This window comes from Lygodium microphyllum, chromosome 24, assembly GCF_053477565.2.
Source record: "Lygodium microphyllum isolate KBCC chromosome 24, Lygodium_microphyllum_v1.1.10, whole genome shotgun sequence".
Classification (NCBI taxonomy): domain Eukaryota; kingdom Viridiplantae; phylum Streptophyta; class Polypodiopsida; order Schizaeales; family Lygodiaceae; genus Lygodium; species Lygodium microphyllum.
Genome location: NC_141158.1, coordinates 33428894 through 33435818, shown reverse-complemented (window position 1 = coordinate 33435818; position 6925 = coordinate 33428894).

The window sequence follows — 6925 nt, the reverse complement described above, 5'->3', positions numbered from 1 at the left end:
AGGAGGATGATCATACTATTGTGAGGAGATATCCTTGCTACAGGTTGGCCGTCATCAATCTGATTTACAAAAGGAGGCGGCCGAATATAAAGAGTCTACAGGCGATGGTTGTGTGAAGTGTCAGGAAGGAGGGTCAGGAAGGGAAGAAGAAGATTGTGAATGATTACGTCACAAGCTTCCAAGATTGCAAACTACTGACTGCTATGGTTTACTGCAGTCCGCCGTCAACTCCGGTTGTGAAACCACTTTACGCAACATATGGATAGACCTGCAACATGGAGTGAGACAAATAGGATAAGGACAATCAAAGCGGCCAAAAGTTGCTGAGTAGAGAGAGCCCTCAGGCAATGATGATTGTGTGAAGGGAAGAAGCCAAAGCCACTGACTCCACAGTTCGTCATCTACGCTACGAGGCCATGAGCAGCTATTATATTCCTCTTTCCTTCAATGCATCCTAGCCAAGAACTCCTAATGCTTTCACAGAATTGTCAAATGCTTCAACGTATGCAACTAGGCACCTTTGAAGTCAGAAGAACAAAAGAGATGGAGACCAATTATCGCCTTTGCTTATTGCTCTTAATCTCTTCCTTATGCACTTGTATTGAGGCTCTAAAATACCCAAAACTTCCCTCTCCATTGACCTAACTTGATCCCAAGCCTTGTTTTGAGACATCACCTTAGATTGCTGGTGGTCTTTGCCTATATGTGATAGAAGCGTAAGAGTTCATCAGAATGTATTAGCTACCACTATGAACCCTAAGGCTACAAGATAAGCCATAACCTTTGACCACTTTTAGTTCCACACAATTCCAAGCAGATCGGATGGTAAGCAAGATCAAGATTATCAATGTGAAGTTTTAGATGCTTTGGCTACTCAATATCCCTTTATGTTTTATTGTTTTACTCTCTCCTACTTGATGCGTTGATTCCCTCATTGTGAAGTTGTCCCAACACATGCATCTTCGAGAGATTTCACATGGAGGATGATCATCCACACAACAATGCATTCTGTAGATAAAGCATTAACTCTTCCACAAGATAAAGTATCTTGCGCTTTCACACTCTATGTCAAAAATCCCATGACAATGGTTGCTTGGAAGGGGCCACTCTTGGGCCAAGCAAGCCAACATGGCGCTCTCTCCAACATGAAGTTGGATCCTCTCTTTAACATGGCATCGATGCTCTTCCAATATGATGGTGATGTGGTCTTGGCCCCTTTAGCTAAGCCAACCCATATCCTAGGTCATAGAATCATTCAGGTAGTAGTCATCCCCGTTGGGCTCAAATGCCATCACCATTAGGCCTATGTGGCCTTTGACTTGACCATGTGACCATTTACCAATTCCTTGTTATTTTTGCTAGCCTCTCAAAAAAAGGGTGCTCAACCCTACATCACTATTTTAGGATAGATCTACCTTGGCCTACATGTTACAACCCAAAGGCTTGGCCTACATGTTACCACCTAACGACTACCATAGTCATAACCACACCTAGACGGTTGGGGAGCAAATATTATCCTGGCCACCTTTTCTATTCTTAGCCTGGTCACTATTACTAGCCCACAAGACTAAAGGGACACTATTGCTAAATATTAACATGGCCACATTTGCTATTCTTACTCTAGCCACTATTACTAATTCACATGGCTAAAGACTTTCCCACCTCCCGAATATCCCTCTTGGATAGGAAACCTTGGGTGGCCACTTATGGCCCAACCTCCATGCATTAGACGACTAGAGCTGAGCCCCTTCATGGCCTTGGACTATTATAATTAGAGTGTCTTACTATGACCACTCAGATCTTGGTTGACCTTCCATAACAAGTGACATAAACTCTCTCTCCCTTTTATAAGGAAAATGATGGACGACTTGTTTAGGGTACACATAGGGATTTGACAGAAGATACATTTCAAATTTCATGCTATGAGAAAATTTGGACTTAAGATACTTGGAAATTATTTTGATGGTGTATATAGGATTCGACTTGGATATCAAAAGTCATAAACTTGGACCAAGGGCTACACAGGAGGGACATCGAGTGCTAGTGTATGACAATGGTTTAAACAATTACGATAACACTATTTGGAAGGTCTAAAAAATGTGGTCTAGTTTGGATTGGTGATAATGCTATGTATCCCTTAGTGAGTTGGATAGTAAAAAATTAAGGAGACCTATTGCAGGGAAATAGATCAGATTTCTCAAAAGAAGCGAGTTTGATGCTTATGAGAAAGAACACTTGGAGATAGCTAGCACACAAGATAATAAAGAGGATGATGAGGATGACTTTATGGATGATAGAGAGGACTCTAAACTTGCTAAAGGCTAAGAATTTTGGCATATGCCAGGGATTTGAAGTGGGTTTTTATGCTTCAATGTGAATGCTACTATCATGAACTAGTTCATGGGTAAGCAAGTGGTCAATTAATGGACCTTGGATCAAATTTTAATGTGACAAGTCAACATGGAACTCTCCAAGACAACACCCAAAACTTGCACCATTTTTTTGGGCTGAAAATTAGTGCCTTTAGGGAAAAAAATTGCAAGGGAAAAAGCAATTAGATGGGGAGGGAAAAACTTATGAAAGGAACTAAAGTGAACAAGGTGAAGACTGATTGATGCTTTCTAAGTACATGAAGAGGACTCATCAGAAATTTTCGGCATTGAAGTGGACTAATTTTTGTAGAAGAAACATGATGTCTATTGTTTAATGAAACATGGAAAAGCTTTTGCATTTCAACCAAGTGAAATAGGCTGTGTGGATCCAAATATTGTGGCTCATATGGTCATTTTTACGATCCCACATGTGCCTTGGACCTCAAGCCTATTTCTGTTCTAAGGGTGCATTTGTGCAAATTACTAGAACTTCTAAATGAAAAGATCAGAATGAAGATTTTAGAACCTTCTTCAGCACCTTACTCAAATCGATGGTTTATTGTACCTAAGAAAAATGGATCTTTACGATTCATTCAAGATCTACAGCCTGTTAATTGTGTCACAATCCGAAATGTTGGTTCGGGTCCAATTGTTGACGAGTTTGCTGAAGCTTTTGTAGGTAGAGAAATTTATTCTATGGGTGACCTATATTCAAAATATGACCAATTTCAGCTTTCATTAGAAAGCCAAGACATTACCACAATGAAGACACCTCTTGGATTAGTCCGCATGCACACTCTACCACAAGGTGCAACAAACTCCATAGCACATATGATGAATGCCATGCACAAAGTCTTAAGGGACTTTATTCCATAACTTACTCTTCCATTTCTTGATGATGTACCTATCAAGGAATGTGAAGTCTATGAAAAGAATGAGGAGCTTCACGAAGATGGCTGCAGGATATTTGTAGTTAACCATATTCATGATTGTGACAAGATTTTGACAAGGCTAGAAGAGATACATCTTACCCTTTCTGGAGCTAAGTTGATTTTTGGAGTAGAAGAAGTCCTAGTGGTTGAACATCTGTGTGGCCCCTACAGACGTAAACCTTCACCAATCAACATAGATGCCATCATCAGAATGTAAGAAAAATACACAAATATTTCAGAGGTGAGAAGATTTCTTGGCGCATGTGTATTCTATCTCATATGGATACCACATTTCGCTCATGTAGCCGAAAGTCTCTATCAATTATTAGGAAAAGGCCAAAGATTGTCTTGGGGGAAAGAGCATACTCTCACTGTATGCAAACTAAATAAGTTGTTAAATTCAGCCCCCACTCTCAAAAGGGCTGATTATTCAAATGGTCAACCCATCATCCTTACTATGGATACAAGTCCCATTGGGATAGGATGGGTTGTTGGCCAAGAAGACCTTGAAGGTAACAGGTATGCAATTCGTCTTTGAGCAAAGGTTCTCAATGAACGTCAAAGAAGTTATGCACAAGTAAAAAGGGAATTGTGGGGAGCTGTAACAGCATTAAAGTGTGATCGTGAATACTTTATAGGTGCTTCCCTAGTGGTAGAAATTGATTATCTTCCACTCTTGGGCATGATTGCCAACTACTCTACACCCGACATTGCTATGCTAAGATGGATTGCATATATTAAATCTCTCAAACCCAAAGTAAAGCATATTGTAGGAAAGGCGAATCCAATTGCTGACATGTTGTCACGTGCAAGATATGACAATGAAGAAAAACTGATGGAAGAAGATGAAGCTGAAGAATCTATACTTGTTGAATTTCATTCCATGGCTGCTGAAAGTACCTTTTCAGTTTTGCTGCATATACAAACCCAAAGCTAAATCTTGTAGGTGAAGTTGATATTTTTAATGGTATAGCATTAAGTATAGTAAGAACAAGAAAATGTACTATTGTAAATCAGCATACAACAACAAAGATCAAAGACTTATCTATGGAAGAAGGGTGGTCAACTAGAAGACATCATGCTCATTGCATTGCTCAAGTGCTAGTTCATTTCCTTGAAGAAAATTATGAAGAAGATTGACTGAAGATCGGCCAATATTTGAGCACAATGAAGAAGGAGGAGTCTTGGACTGATGAAGAGTTCAAGCATATTAAGAGGAAATCTTATGGTGTTTTTCTTAAAGAAGGGCATCTATGGAAGTAGACAAAAAAGAAAAAAGGAGCGCATGTCCGAGTTTTAGGTAAGAAAAGATTGCAACAACAGGTAGTGAAGGAATTTCATGAAAGCTTGTGGGCTGGCCATAGAGGCATACGGGGAACCTTTATTGAAGTCAAAGAAAAATATTGGTGGCAAAACATGTATCAGGACATATAGCACTTTGTTGAAACTTGTTATGTGTGTCAAATGTACTGTATGGTTAAGCATCAAGATGGGTTACAACTGACGTATCCCTTGTCTATACATTATAGATGGGTTATTGATCTTGTAGCCATGCCTACAGGGATATGGAATATGCGATATTTAGTGCTTGAAAGAGAAGATCTAACCAATCAAGTTGAAGGTAAAGCTTTAACAACCAAGACCACTCAAGTTGTTTGTCGCTTTTTGCTTGAAGAAGTATTTTGCAGATATGGTTGTGTTGGCAAGATAACCACAAATAGAGGAGAATTGGATGCCGATGAGTCACACAAATTCTTTACTCAATTGGGTATCAAGTTGTCTTTGACATCAACCTACAATCCTGAAGTAAATAGAAAGAGTGAGAGAGGACATCAACTTATTCTCAAAGCTCTAGCAAAGTCTTGTAGAGAAAAGATCAAAGAATGGCCTAAAATGCTACCTTTTGCATTATGGGTTGATCAGACTACTCATAGTATAGTGATTGGCTATATGCCAGTTGAACTTATGCATGGACAACAACCAATCATGCTAATTAAAGGATCTATTCTCACATGGAGTCTTCTACCTTGGGAGGAAGACATTAGTAGAGAAGAGTTGTTGACTTGCGTATATGGCAACTAGAAAGAAGGCCTCAAGATGTTCAAGCAGCTAATAAGAAGTTAAAAATAGCAAGACTAAAAAACAAAAAAAGATTTGATAGGAAACATTGACTTCGGCCAAGAGCTATCCAAGAAAATGACTGGGTGCTTGTTTATGAAAACAGCCTAGATAATCAATACAGTGCTTCTAAGAAGATGGTAAAGCCTTGATTTGGCCCATATGTGGTAAAGGTCGTTTATGATAATGCCACATATTCATTGGCTGAATTGGATGGGACTAGCATAAAGATACCCATAGCTGGAAAAGGAAACAAGCTCTTCAAACGAAGAGAAAGTTCAACATATTAGTTAGAAGATTTGGATACAATTCAAGAGCATGAAGACATAGAGGAAGAAGAAGAGGCAGAAGATGAAGACATTGACATGGCAGAAAATACTTCTTCTGATAGTGCAGATCTGTAAGACTTTGGCACATGCCAGAGGATGTGGAGGTTAGGAGTGTTGAGATATCGAGCTCCACTCGTGATATGCCAGGGTGACCGTTGTGCATTTATGTCACCGACTTGTTAGCTGCATATGCGGTTGGTACACCGCCCATGAATAATAGCTAGATGACAGCTATCCTTATCTACTCTAGTTCGTGGCTCAGTTAGTATGCCACCTTAGTTAGTTGAGTTTGGTTTGAGACCCATATATAGGGTTCTTCTATTTCTCTGTACGAGAGTTTTTTTGGCTTACACAACTAAGAAGAGGAAAACTATTTTCAGCCTCCACCTGTGTGTGTATTCCCCCATTGTGCAAGTGAGAAAGCTACAAGTGAGACTCCTTCCTTCTCTCCCACAATCTTGACATGGTATCAGAGCTTGGTTCATGGTAAGGAGCTCAAGAAAGCAAACCAAGTTCGTGGTGTTTTGGTAAGAGGACCAGTGTTGCTTTCATTTTTTGAGTTTGGGAGCAAGTCTCTGCACAGCAGGTAGCACAACCGGAAAGGCCTGTTTTTTTTACTTGTTGCCCTATTTTTTTGATTTGAGGCCATTTCGGGGCCTGTTTTGGAGGCGGAAGTTTTCCGCACGCACTCAGGAAAAGACCTTGTTCTTTGTTGTGCAACCACTGTTCTACAATTTCGTGAAAAGTTACCGTAGAAATTGCACCATATGCCTGTGCACAAAGACATTGGGAGTTACAGAATCATCCTTATTGCCTGTTGATGCAAAATCGTCACTAGGAAGTGACTGTGTGGTTAAATACCACTTTCGTCAGTTTTGCAGATTTGCCCTTGTGAGGCTGAAGCGTGTTTTTTGCAGTGACAGAATTTTTTGCAATGTTCTGTAATGGCATCTGATTCTCTTTCACAAATTGTCACTGAAAAGATTGACAAGAACAACTTCCAAGCATGGAAGTTTAGAATTATGAATTTTCTTATGGGAAAAGGATATTGGGAATTCGTTGCAGGAAATGAAGAAGAACCAGTACTTCCTGATGTTCCCAATCAACAGCAAATGCAGGAATTTAAAGGATGGCATGAGAGAGCCAGAAAAGTTATGTACTAGCTGTCTATTAG